We start from the raw sequence: 15,201 nt of genomic DNA, 5'->3' as shown, positions 1-15,201 counted from the left end.
TTATTATTATTATTCAACACTCGTGGAAAGATCGCTTTGTTCTTATCATTATCCAGCCTATTGTGTCATTTACCAATTAAACCATACATGTTTGTCCTCGGTAATGAATAAAGGGATTCTCAAAGTTGACAGAACGAATGTAGATCTAAAGTTTGGACATGCAAAATGTTTTGTTGAATGTTTACGTTGAAACCGACAAGGTCTCCACGTCAAAGTAGTATACTAGCGTTGAACCACGCGTCCTTCGAAACTGGTTCGTAAATTGGTTGAACATTCTTAATTACTTCCTGTTATGAGATCTTTATTTATCTCAAAATCTGCACAGATAACTTGGTGAGGAACCAAGCGAAGCCGAATCGAGGGGCAGAAAATTACGCCACAGCTTCTTCGTCTCAAATTTCTGAGGTAAAGTTTTAGGTCAAATAGGAGAAACGTTACGTGGCTACAAGCCCTCTAGAAGTTTTAGAATTTGTTTGTTAGGTCTTATGTTGGGTAATGCGCATATTTCAGTAGCAATAACTTCTACCGACAACTGTCAGCAATCCAACACACGAGAAATTTTTACTTCCTCCTAGTTTTCTTATAGGTACCGTTCCGAAACCCACTTTTCCCTGTTGTCGGTGATTTACTGACGCTTTTCAATCTATCCGATGAAGCAATAGCCTTGTACATCTACTTCACCGTGTGAACAAGGTTTTTTTTATTTTGATAAAATATCCGTGAGTGACTTCAGACGTGTTTTGTTGTTTTTTTTTAGTCGGTGGTTCACTGATGTATTGCAATCTGCATGCCCAGCTGCGTGCCATATCTACCCGAAAAAGCAATATCCTCGAGTATCCACTTCCCCTTGCAAAATATCAGGCTTCCGTGAGTGATTGTTTTGCCGAAAAAGAGAAAAGGAGAAAAGACTGCAAAGCTTGAGACATCTTTTAGATACAGTGATTTTAGGAAAAATGAGCATTGAAAGTTTGATTCAGCAGTTGAAACTCACTGACTCGAACCCTTATTGGAAAAAATGGTTGAAATAGCGGGTGGTCTAAATCACTTGAATCGAGTGGCTTCGAAAATAAACTATGGCATATGAAACTCGAACTCACTGCAGGAGGTTTTGGTATATTATTAAATTTGAAGGGTATATAAACAGTGTCAAACTAAGTTTTAGACGACTATCACTGAAATCTGACAGCAGTTGAGAAGAATATCGAAGAAATTGTGTCCAAGAGGTTAAAACACTTCAATACGGTTAGAATAATGAATTTTGTAAAAAGTATTTAAGTTTTCAAAATCAGTGCCTATTCAAGAGGATCATCTCACCTTCATTGAAAGTTAATGAATGATTTATTACACTAGAGTTGACTTAGCCGGAAAAAGACAAACCTAAGCTCGGAAATGTAACGCTTTTACAAATCAAAATACGGACATACAATGGTTAATGCTTCTTCGTCTATCGATGAAGTAGATTTTACATACGACATACGGCACATTTTACTCAAAAAATTGATGCAAGCTTTTGTTCTGTTCCAGATAATTCTCTTGCAGAATAAGGAACCTAATGAGTCACTGCCTCTCAATTAATTTTGTTATTGTTTGTTGATTTTAGGGTTTTCAGAAGTGTTGGATTATTTTTAACCTATCAAACGTCCTATTTTTCAATCATCCTTGTTCTTTGGTTGAAAAAGCATTTCGCAACACGTCACTGTCATTCTTATCGTATGAATTATATTTTTAACTGTCGTGATTTTGCAATTGCAACCTATTGCATCGAGTCGTGGCTAAGACCTCAGAGGACAAAGGCTAAAGATAAAGAAACTCTCTCAAATTCTCAGTTCCTAATAATAATAATAATAATAATACTTTATTTACCCACGTATCACCTAAGAGCTAATAGCTCGTTTAAAACATGAACGTGAAATATGTAAATAATCGCCAGCAACGCTATTCGTATGGGCACGTCGTATATCATCTCTTTTCAAAATTATTGTGAAAGTATATACGGGCTAGATAAAATCACTCCAAAAAAAATCAACTGAGAAGAAACGAAATTTTGTCAAGAATCATACCGCCCAAGGTAGCCTTCAATTCTCATTTGAGTGTAATGGTTGATGCAATATTGTTTCGTCATTGTTGTTGCCTGGAGGTCTCATCTTTCTCCCACATACCTTGTCTGTTTCACTTTCTCTTTCGACAGTATTAGAACAGTAAAAAAAAAAAAAAAAAAAATGGAAATTCTCTCGAAACTTTAGCAGACTGTAGGAATATCATAAATTCGCTCACTCACTTATCGAAACCGAATGGTATAGTTAATTGAGGATTGCGCAATTAACTCGGTGACACTGTTTGACTATTTACAGAAATAAATGGAAAGGGACCATCAACAACGTTTTAACGAGTGCGTAAATGAAAACCATATAGGCTGTTTTTAAGCCAATATAGGTTGAGGAAGTTATGAACTCTAGCTGAGACAGAGCCATATCATAAACTGAGAGTGTTTTGTTCAAGAAGGAAACTTTTTAAGCGAAGAGGTTTTCTGACTTCAGCTCGTTTTGGGCAACGATTTCGGTTTATTTCTTAAATCAAGCCGCTGAGAGAATATTGGGAGAATATATTAGTCTTGATTTCCTTAATGAAGACCGATTAACTTGAAGTGTAAAGATTCTAAAGATTATAAAAAGGAAAACTCAGCGGTAATTGACAATTATTCAAGGAGGGCACCGCTAATATAATAAGATAAATAACCAACGAGGGACGTAGCGTCAATTCTGTTTTATTTATCCTAATTTGGAATACCCAAGTAGAAAAACTGTTTTGCTAAAATCGCACACAAAAGGTAACTCTGCCAGCTAGCTATTGTTTGGATAGATAACGACCGGAAGACAAAAGCAAACTGTTATCGCAACATATAATCAAATCATGTCACGAATTTGGTAAATAAAAACTTCTTAATTTTCCCGCTACATACATTGAAATATTTATACGCGGCTTTTTGGTGGAGATGCGAGTCGCATTCTCTCTAAGTTCTGCTATTTCTTTTGTTGTAAGCTTAGGGGCAAACCGTTTTGTTTACGCCTTTGCTTCACGGCTCGCTCACAGAAATTTTTTACTCACTTTGCCGACAAATTCAAGGACCATACTCGTCGGGGCTAGGTTATGAGCTGTAACCTTGGTCACAAGCTCATAATATGGCTCTGTTCAGCTAATCAGTAGAAGGCTAGGAATTTAATAGTGGTGCTCCAGTTTTATTGAAACATTTTATTAACGTTTCACCTGGTTGCTCCTTTTTGCAAGGAGGTTTTGTAAACAGTTTTGTGCCGATTGCGTCCAGTTCTGACGTCTGATTAATCGCCTAAGCTACAGATGTGAAATTGTCACAGCAGAATATATATTTCCTAATGGGAATGTTTAAAAATTTAAGTTAAAAATAGGTCCAAATAGAGTAACGCGTCGTGACTTCTGAAGAAAACTTAATCTGACTAAATTACGTTGCTAAGGTAAACTTTGAAACGCCCACTCCTGACAACGTGCTTTCGGAAGCTTTGGCCACTCTTTGCCAAAGTCTGGTGTAGTTACGAAAATAATGTCTAAGTATATGGCGTAATACGCACTTACGTTTAAATAGGGTAAAAAGGGCTTTTTGAGACTGGCGTCGGTCGGGGATCTACGAATTAATCAAAGAAATTATTTCTGATAATAAAGGATATTTATCTCTCGTTATTAACATAGAAAACAGAGTTCCCTTAAAGGTATTGTTATGGTATTCCTAATGGAAAAGGAAAAAGTCACGATACGGTAAATTGCCCGTGAAATTGTAATGTTAGCAAGACTGAAATATATCTTTTTCCACTGAGGCATGCTTCTACTGAATTTAATATTTTAAAGAACATAAAACTTTCGCTAACTCAACAAAAAAGGCGTTTAGACCCCCGTTAACTTATGCTGGGCTCTCAGCATTTTAAAGATAACGTGCTTTAAAATAGAAGTCCAAAGATCTTTAATGAGTCCCTTGATAGGAACAAAACACACCTAAGTCGGCTACATACCAATTAATTGGCGGCACACTTTAAATAAACAGACAACATACATCAGAAAACTAGCAGCATACTTCAAGCAACTACGGACTTGTAATTTTATGAAAAGTGCTCATGCCGCTCTCACTCTCACGCGTAGTTAAGTGTTGCTTAAACTCACCAGTGACTCATCAAAGAGCAAAAGACACCGCTTCACCGCTTTGTCCAGCCAAATTAACTATTTCTGCTATTCAAAAGGTTCTCTACAAAATTTGGACACATAAATTTTGCTTTTGTTCAGAAATAGATTTTTTGGCAGTGAGTTTAGCCTTGCTTCAATTAGCAACTCACTGGTGGAAGCTTTGAAGCAGGAGATTACGATGACAAAATAGACTACTATCCGTTTAACATTTCATTGTAAAAACAAACAGCGCCCTCGATTTGTTTCTCTCTTCAATGGGTTACGATTTTCGTTGATTTGTTCATCGGAATTTTTCTGTTTTGCAGCAAAGTTGGTAAATACCTCTCCTTTTTTAGAGACAAACTCAGCATTACCGAATAAGTATCAGTGTATTCGTAAGTTCATTTTCTTGTTTATTTTCTCTTCTTTTTCTTATTTATAGTTGTTTGTTCATTTATATTTGTAGTGCGTAAATGTTTTCATCTTAACTGTTACTTTTCTTCTGGCAAAAACGTTATGCGAGCAAGAGCGACGACAAAATGACAGAAAAATCTTGGGAATGTTCAGGGTGAGCTGTTTATCTCACAATCATAACGATAGCGATAAGTGAATGAAGAAAAGGCTCTATGTAAGTGTTGAAGCGTTAAGGCTGGTAGACGGTTTCCTTAATTTAAAACTATGCCAGGGTTGAATCATCGTGGCACATAAAACGTGACCGTTATAGTTGTATCAAGGTATCAAGATCCTTTGTCAATTTTCATGAAACAATCTGTTTAGAATTCCTTCGACTTGCGCATCTCACGCAATGGTCGATGTAATAGCATCCCAATCTGCATTATTCTTTATAGCAAGTGAGTCATGATCAGATTTCAGAGACGTTTATTGGGTTGTTGCTGTCTTCTCAATTTCGAGTTACCGAAGTAATTATGCTGCCAAGTACACGCCATTGTCGGTAATAAAAGTGAAAAAAAAAAAAAAAAAAAGATGAAATGACGTGTTTTTCTCCCTTTAGCCGGACCAGCTGAAAAAAAGAGGGAGACATTCTTCTTGGTTACATATTCAGTACTCCAAATGTACGTCTAACCGCAGGAATGTTGGTCGCATATTGGACGCTTATAGTTAGGCTACAAAACAGGAGGCTCAACCAGCAAAACAAATCGCAGCCAATGCCTTTGACTCCACGGGTGCAGTTCATTTGCACATAGTTCAATGTCATCTCACTACATCACGAAAAATTTGTTTTAGCCTCTAAGTTTAACTTAAGTCGATAACTCTGTTCCTCTTTTAGTGGGCACTTGAGTTTAATTATGCGTCATTGGCTCTTGTTTTCTTTGAATCCTTGCGGAGCACAGGTTTGATGTAAAGTAACTACCACGGGGGAACCCCTTATTCCTATTTCAACGTAGCTTATGCTCTAAGGAGTCCTCAAACTGAGCAAATATGCGATAACACCGGAAGTTGTGAACATTATTTTAATTTCTATTTTGGAATATGTGCTCTGAGTTTCTCAGAGGTTTTTATTTTCTCTGCTTCTTCTTTTCATGACGAAACCGTCAGATGAAGCAATTCTTCCGCTGTCTCTATAGTTACAAACCTGCTGAGCCAGTGAATTCTTCTTTCGGCCAAAAGATATAGTTTAAAAATACCGTATAAATCATGGAAGAAAGACAAAGTACTTTATGCACCAATATAAGCCAAAATTTGAAATAAATTTCCAGTCGCTGGCCACAGCTTTCATTGAATCGATCGTCGACAACTTGGTGTCGTCAACGAGCAGTTACCCAAAAGCTTTAAATGATGTCCTTTAAAGCAATTTTCTTGGTAAGTTTAGAATTTAATTTGGATGTGTACCTTTCTTTGAACTAAATAATTCACGCTGAATGTAGATTGCATTTTCATATTTTCACTCCTTCGTCCTTGTACCACAATTACTTCAATTTATTGACAAATTTATGACTCGAAGCTTTAGCTACGCTTGTCTAAAACTCAGTGAGAAGCGATTATGTTGCACCTCATGTTATTTAATGATAGCTTTTCGCTAGAGGCTGTAAAGTTTATCGAATTCATTGATTTGACCTGGCCTGAGATTAAGGTATTTGGAACATTTCTATCAAATGCTCACACTGCGACATCATTTCCTTTCGCATCGCATCCTCCATGAGCAGATTAAAATGAATGTATTTTTCCATTGATTTGATGTCAAATTTTTCGTAAATTTGGTAGAAGTAAACAAATCTGTTAAACAGCAAACTTTTGTTAAAGCAGGGTCTCTAGATTACGCACAAAAGCATTCCCCCTTAAATATTTGCGTTTGTGTTTAGTAGGGTGGGAAAACATACACAGCCACAACGACAAACACAGATATATGTTATTTATATTTGGAGGAATTGAATTAACTGAGAAAAACTTCTTGAGTTTTACAGCCAAAACATGTTACGGAAAAAGTGATAATATTCGAGGTTTTTCATTAACATTCCACTTTATATGAACTCTTCGCTTGACTCTGAAGATGAATTCCACATCCAGGCGATTATCGAAATGTTTGTCACTTCCTAATACTATTCTTGTTCAGGACTACTCTTGCTAGAGATCACATAATGCGCTAAAATGCAGATTTTCATTTACTCATTTACAGGTTGTCTTGGGGATGCTTTTGACCAGCACTTGTCCTGTAATGTCACTAAATAGAAAACAAAGGTTTAAAATATGGAAAGCCGGCCTTGCGAACTGTCTCCAGAGAGTCGGTGCAGGTACCATGCAACGCCCAAACCCGTTATTGGGAAATGACGTTCTGCGCTTGATCCACAGCAATGGTTACCTGATCGTGCCGCGATCAAATCCTCCAACACCACAACAAATTAATATACCAGATTTATCAAAGACACCTGGCAGGAACACAAGAGGCCTCCACGGCTCCGCCAAGCAGCCTGGTTCCCGTAGATGTCCATTCAACATTACAGTTGTTGATTTTGAAACACCGTTCCGAGGCATCTGAGCGAAGCCTCTTGCCACGGTTGCGATGCCCACTGTAAGCCCGTGATGTACACGCACCAGGTGTTATTTAAAAAATGCGGGAACTATTGGATTTGGACACAGAAGACGTTGGCAGTTGCCTATGTCTGGAAAATAGACGATTAATGATGGAATTTCTAAGCAACTCTACGCTGCTTCATACATCATTCAGCACACTTCCTTCTTATTTGTTAAAACAGAAAATTTCCACCGATCAAAAGGTCAGGGTATCACTGATGAAATAAATGTTCGGTAATCGCGGCAACTGTATGTCTAGTAAGCTTTGTTAAGGTTAGTCACCATTTTATAAATGCTGCTAATCTGTTCAGTGACATCATGATCATGAAACTATTCAATTTCTACCGGTATTGATTTATGTGCAGGGAAGTTCTTGCAAACTACTTGTCGTTTATATTCTATCATTTCTAGCTCATTTATCGACCAATCATCCATTTAGTAATTGAAAAAATATATATCCATGGTAACTGATTCGCAGAGTAAATTTCAACAGAGGTGGCATAATTGCTTCATGCACTGTAATTGCTCTCTAGTTTGCAGGGAAGCTCCAAATGTAAGCCTGCTCAAAAGGTTATGTCCGACTACTCTCCTTAAAATGATCTCAAGCCACTAAAAATCAAGTTTTGTAAACGCTGCACTTTCAGGGACCTTCTTGCAGACTAGTTCTTGTTTATTTTCTATCATTTCTAGTTCATTCATGGACCCATGATATTTTGAGGTAAATTTACAATCAGAAAAGATGTCCTGTGATTCAGCGCAAACAAGAATTTCTCTCGAGATCATTGGCTATGCTTTAAAATTTTTTTTTTCACTTTCACCAACCACATTTAAGTTGTAACCAGGAATCTTAACTCCAACCTCCTGAACCCTTCGTCCTCCAAGAGTAACCAGCATCTAATTTCTCCTTTCAATATCACGCCTGAATCACACATTAAGGTCACGAGAATAAAGGAAATAATCACCAACTGAAGAAGCTATTGATCTGTTTGTACTGTTGTCAAAACTTTAAACGCTGTCTTCTTTGAAATCCCTCATTTATCTTGACTGAGAAATGTCAACTACTACTGCACTGACTTGCACCTATTACAAAAAGAATAAAGGCTGATAGTTTCGAAAGAAACTGTTTGGGGCTGCGTCGGTGGGAGTAACGAAATAATTTGGATAAATCAACAAAGTTGAAATGGTAAATTGGCCACCGTAACGATTACAAAAGCTGACGTTTCGAGCGTTAGCCTTTCGTCGGAGCGAATAGAGGAATTGTGTGTTGTGTGTGCTTTTAAAGGCAGAAAATGGAGCTACGTTATTGGTGGGAACATGGCAACGAGAAAAACATGAATAAATTAGTGGAATGAAAAGCGTTCGTTGATCCCTGTGGGATTTAGACTGCCGGTTTGAAAGATGAGCTTTTGTTCAAGAGTTTTACGGCTTTCCGTGCTACCTAAGTGTAAGGAAAGACCGCAGATTTCCATATGTTACTTAGAATGATTAGGTAAATTAAAATGTCTAGCGACTAGTTTCGATGTGTCCTTGTCATTCTTTTCCACGTCTCGAAGGTGTTCTCGGAATCGGTCACCTAGTCTTCTGCCTGTTTCGCCGACGTATATCTTTTTGCAATAAGTGCAAGTTATGCAATAGATTACATTGGCGGAGGCGCACGTGAAGGGACCTAGCTATGCCAATCTTTTTGTAGGTTTTGTCGAACATCAATTTTTAAGCCAATATAACGGGTCCAAACCTGAACTCTACGGTCGCTACATCGACGACTGTATCGGCGCTACCTCCTCTACCAGAGAGGAGCTCTCTCAATTCATAACCGCAGTCAATTCTTTTCACCCGGCCCTGAAATATACCTGGGAAATTTCTGAAAATTCTTTATCCTTTTTAGACATCAAAGTTTCAATTGAAGGTAACGGTTTATCCACTAGTGTGTATTACAAACCTACAGACTCGCATAATTACTTGTTATATTCTCCTTCGCATCCATCTCACGTTAAGAATTCCATTCCTATTTCTCAGTTTCTAAGACTTCGTCGTTTATGTAGTGATGACTCTGATTTCCACCACAAATCAGAGTCAATGTGCCAGTTTTTCGATAAACGTGGTTACCCTGTTTCTGTCGTTCAAGCGGGTTACCACCGCGCCCAACTTATTGATCGACATTCAGCACTACAAACGTCGCACAAGGAAGATTCCGACCGCATTCCATTCACTGTCATGTTCAACCACCCTCACAATCACTCAGTTAAATCCATCATTCTTAAAAACTTTAGATTACCTCAAAACGATCCAGAGACAAGCACTATCTGTTCGCAGCCTCCGCTCGTTTCATTCAAACGCGACTAAAACATAGGCAATTTTTTGGTCAGAAGTTCTTCTCAGACTAATGACCAACCAGGCACTTTTAAATGCGCTCGTGCACGATGCAAAACGTGTCCTTTCATTCACAATAATTTGGATATATCAACAAAGTTGAAATGGTAAATTGGCCACCGTAATGATTACAAAGGCTGACGTTTCGAGCGTTAGCCCTTCGTCGGAGCGAAACGACGAAGGGCTCCGACGAAGGGCTAACGCTCGAAACGTCAGGTTTTGTAATCATTACGGTGGCCAATTTACCATTTCAACTTTGTTGATATATCCAAATTATTTCGTTTCTCCCACCGACGCAGCCCCAAACAATTTCTTTCGAAACTATCAGCCTCTTTCATTCACAACACTGATAAAATATCGGGACCTAAACGATCCATTAAGATCACCGATCACTTCACGTGCACCTCCGCCAATGCAATCTATTGCATAACTTGCACTTATTGCAAAAAGATATACATCGGCGAAACAGGCAGAAGACTAGGTGACCGATTCCGAGAATACCTTCGAGACGTGGAAAAGAATGACAAGGACACGTCGAAACCAGTCACTAGACATTTTAATTAACCCAACCATTCTAAGCAACACATGGCAATCTGCGGTCTTTCCTTACGCTTAGGTAGCACGGGAAGCCGGAAAACTCTCGAACAAACGCTCATCTTTCAAACCGGCAGTCTAAATCCCACAGGTATCAACGAACGCTTTCCATTCCACTAATTTATTCGTGTTTTTCTCGTTGCCATGTTCCCACCAATCAAGTAGCTCCTTTTTCTGCCTTGAAAAGCAAACACAACCCACAATTCCTCTATTCACTCCGACGAAGGGCTAACACTCGAAACGTCAGCTTTTGTAATCCTTTCGGAGGCCAATTTACCATTTCAACTTTGTTGATATATCCAAATTATTACAAAAAGATATTCGTTGGTGAAACAGGAAGAGGATGGGGTGATCGATTCAGAGAACGCCTCGCGACCTGGAAAGGAATTACAAGGACGCATCAAAACCAGACGCCAGACACATCTGCCTAATCATTCCAGCATCATATGGCAGTCTGCAGCTTTTTCAATTACATCTAGGCAGTTCAGAAAGCCCCAAAACTCTGATACAGAAATTTATCTTTCAATTCGGCATTCTCACTCCCCACGGTATCAACGAGCGCCTTTTATTCAACTAAGTTACCGTATTATTTTTTTTCTCGTTATCATGTTCCTACCCAAAGCGTAGCTCCATTTTCTGCATAGAAACACACACTCAACCCACAATTCCTCCTAACGCCCGAAACGCCAGTTTTGAAACTCTTAACGGTGACCAATTTACATTATCAACTCAGCTGATAAATCAAAAATTACGTCATCATCTCTAAGAGATGTGTACCTGAAATAAACATAAGCCGGGCGTCACCTAGAAATATCAAAATGATGTTTGAAAAGCCCAAAACTGTACAGCAATTGAATCGTGAGCTTTTTCCCCATTTCTGAAAATGAATTTCCACAGGTATTTTCAAGCTCAAGCCGACATAGCAGCATCCATTTGAGGTTATTAACCTCGATTAAATAAACTATCTATTGTTAGTATATACTAAAACAGTGGATAGCGTTGAAGGCGCGCTCTGATTGGCTAGTCAAACTCCGAATATCCTTTGCTATTTCCCTCCTAGCAACTCGAGTAAAAGTGGTGTGCCGGTTTGCATCCGTGACAAGCGAATAAATCACTCAAATAACAACGAAGCAGTCCCTGAAAACACAGAGAAAGCGACTAAATTTGGTTTGGCTGTGTTTAAAGGTAATGGTAACCGGAAGTTTATCGATAAAAACCAGTGAAAAAGGTTTTGTTTCCAAATGCAAATTAATCTTGTGTAACCTCACTTGTTTACTTGAAAATCAAAGTTGAATGGTATTTTTTACAGAATGGTTTCAAATACAGAAAGAGTTTGCAACACCATTTGAAGAAATGTCGCCACCAGAGCTAAACAAAATGTCTTCAGAAATTTTATCTGTCAGCGAAAAAACGAGACGGCAGTTTTTACAACAAAAAATCACTTACCACGATCCGAGCCGCGTTGGATCGTTACGCTCGGGAAAATGTTGAAATGTTGGAATCGTATGAATTAAAATCAATTTTTGGTGGTGTATATTATCTCACCGTTTTAGTATATACTAAAACAACAATTCACCTCGGTGTCGGTGGTTAGCGGTGGATATTTACCGAGCCGCGAAGCGGCTCGGTAAATATCCACCACTAACCACCTCCACTTCGGTCAATAGTTGTTAATTACAGTTATTGTAATACTTTTACAGTAACTAGACACGTTTGTTGTTTAGAGTGCTTGAGACTTTCTTTCTTTCTTTTAGATAGGTCAGAAACCTGAAAACCGGCCAGAAATTAGGGTCTCGGACTAAAACACTTCTCTTGGCTATAGTTTACAACTGTTCACCGAAGTAGCGGCGAAAGGTGGTGGATATTTATCGAACCTCAAAGGGGCTTGTTAAATATTCGCCACCGCTTTCACCGACACTAAGGTTATTATTGTTTTTAATATATGCTACACAAAAACCAAAATATTAGTTTGTTTGTCAATTTCGTCTCTTGGCTAATCTTGCTAATCCGGCACTTCCGAAGGAGCCAATCAGGATGCGCGAAAGGTGCTTTTTACCTGCATAGCATATGCTAAAAAAAAAAAAAAAAAAAAAAAACTTAAGCAAGCAAGAAAAAAAATCTATGTTCACTTGGATATCATATTCCCTGATCATAGGTCTTGCCATTTTCTTCACCTTCCGGAAGGAATCGGAACAGCAGCATTCTGGAATTTTGGATGAATGAGTGTCTTGGGATCTGCCACTCTCTCTAGAGCCGTTTAATGTAAATATATTGAAGAGGCGAACGGTTAACTTCATTAAACGTAGTTCTCAAGAGCGAGAAACACGGTTTTACCAGCTTGAGAACACAAGAGCGTCAAAACTTATGCTAAAGCGGATTCCTACCACCCCCTCTCCCCCATAAAAAGAAACAAAAACGAAAACAAACAAATAGAAGTAATCATACTGAACGGTCGAACCCTTTTAACGTTTCGTGTTTGGACCGAGAGATTGCGGTGACAAAATAGATAAGTATACATTTATGATTTCGTTTTAAAAACAAACAATACCCTGCTACTCCTCTTCAAAAACGTTATGCTAGCAAGGGCTATGACAAAATGACAGAGTAACATGAACATGTTCAGAGTCAATTGATTATTTCACAATCATAACGATAAAGATAAGTGGGTAAAGAAACAGTGTAATATCAGTGTGACAGCTTCTCTGAAACTCTGCTATGGTCGAACACATGCGGTACTTAAACCATGACATTTAATAATTCGCGAACTTTGGTTAAAAAAATCTGATCAGCATTTCTTCAACTTACGCTTCCATTATGATCAAAGAAGTAACACCCGAAACTTGCGTTAGTCTTGAAAATAAGTTAAGCAGATCTCAGAGGTGTTTTATGCTTATTTTACACGCAATTGTCGAAACACGCAGTAATTGTCGAAACACACAGTAGTGGAAGATGACAGGGCAAGGAGGGCTAATCAGCACGAAAGGTGTGTGGTCAATGCCGTCAATCGACTTCGCTTGGGTTGTTTCCCTGCGCATTTATTGTTTTGATCGCTTTACATTCCATGTCCACTCACGGAATCAAGAAAGTTTTGCATTCCGGCCTTTTAGTTAAACTTTATCTCCAACTCTGTTCCTCTTTTTTAGTGGGCACTTGAGTTCAGTTGTGTGTGGCATGGCTCTTCGGTTCATTTAATTCTTGTGGTGAACAATTCTGATGTAATGTTTCTACTACGGGGAAACCCCTAAATATTCTTATTTCAAGATTTTCGGTAGTTTTCCTTTTAAGGTTCTCACACAGAACAACTACATAATGACACCAGAAGTTCTGAACATTGTTTTAAAATCCATTTTGGAATATGTGCACTGATTTTTTCATAGGTTTTCCTTTTCTCTACTTTTGCTTTTCACAAGAAATATTTTGAACAAGAAATACTCTACTAACTCATTAGGAACAAAACGATATTGCATGCGTGTTTTGCCTGATTACCACTACGGGTAGTTTTGGATTCGAAACTGTCTGTTCTCTCAAACTTGCTGAGCCAGTGAATTCTTCTTTCGGTAAAAATATGTCGCTTAAAAATATCGTATAAATCATGGAAGGAAGACAAAGTGTTTTGTGCACCAATATCATCCAAAATTTGGACTACTTATTCAGTTGAATCGATGGATCACTGAATCGATCGCCAAGAACTTGAGGTCTCCAACATGCAGTTACCCAGGCTTTCAATGATGCCTTCTAAAGCAATTTTCTTGGTAAGTTCAGAATTTTGTTAGAGTAAGTACTTTTCTTTGAACCATATAATTTAAATTGAATGAACATTACATCTATCTATTTTCACTCTTTTTTCCTTGTACAACAACCGCTTAAATTGATTGACAAATTTGTTTAATCGAAGCATTAGCTTCCTTTCTTTTAAACTCGGTGAGAAAATACTGTTGTACCTTCTGCTATTTAATTTTAGCTTTGAAGCAGAAGTTACGAAGCTTATCTAAATTGATTTGAAATATAAATATGATAAAAACCAGAGGCAGTCAAGATTATCTTTTTTAAAGTAATGTCTCTTGATAACACACACAAGCATTCCCCCTCCCCTCAAATATATGCATTTGAGTTTATTCGGCCGAGAAAACGTATGGTACACAGACAAAGAGACAAAAATATATGAATGGAATTGAGAGTACTTGAATTGACTGAGGAAGACTTCTTGAGTACGTATTACAGAAAAAAAGGCGGCGGAAGAAATGATAATTAACATTCCATTGTTTATAAACTTTTTACTCGACTCTGCAGATGAATTCCACTTCCAGCCAATTATCGAAACGTTCGTCTATTTTTCCAACATTAGGCTTTTGAAGGACTACCCGAGACATGCTAGATATCAAGCAATGCGTTTATTGCGGATTTTCATTTATTCGGTTACAGGTTGTCTTGGGGATACTTTTAGCCAACATTTATTCCGCAAGGTCGCTTAAAAGAAAACAAAAGCTCAAAACTTGGAGAGGTCTTGCAAACTGTCTTCATATAGCCGGCGCAGGTACTTTGTATCGCACAAACGCTTCCTTCGCAAATGATGTTCTGCGCTTCATCCACCGGAATGGTTTTCTGATCGTGCCACCATCAAATCCTCCAACACCACAACAGATAAAAATACCAGCTTTATCAAAGACTCCTGGCAGGAACACCAGAGACCTCCACGCCTCCTCCAAGCGGCGTAGTTCCAATAGATGTCCATTCAAAATCACAGTTGTTGATTTTGTCAACACGGTCCCGAGGTTCCTGAGCAAAGCCACTTGTGATGGTTGTGATGCCCATTGTAAACCCGTGATTTATACACATCAGGTGTTAATTAACAGATGCAGGAATTACTGGATGTGGACGCAGAAGGCGTTGGAAGTCGCCTTTCTCTGGGAGATGTAGGATTAACTAATGGCCTTTAAAACAATTTTTAGAAATTTTCAGTTTGCTGTCTGATACAGCATTCACAACATTTTGCTTTTACCTGTTAATACACGAAATTGCTAC

This window comes from Stylophora pistillata, chromosome 4 (assembly GCF_964205215.1).
Source record: "Stylophora pistillata chromosome 4, jaStyPist1.2, whole genome shotgun sequence".
Taxonomy (NCBI): Eukaryota; Metazoa; Cnidaria; class Anthozoa; order Scleractinia; family Pocilloporidae; genus Stylophora; species Stylophora pistillata.
Note: the sequence above shows the minus strand (reverse complement) of the source record.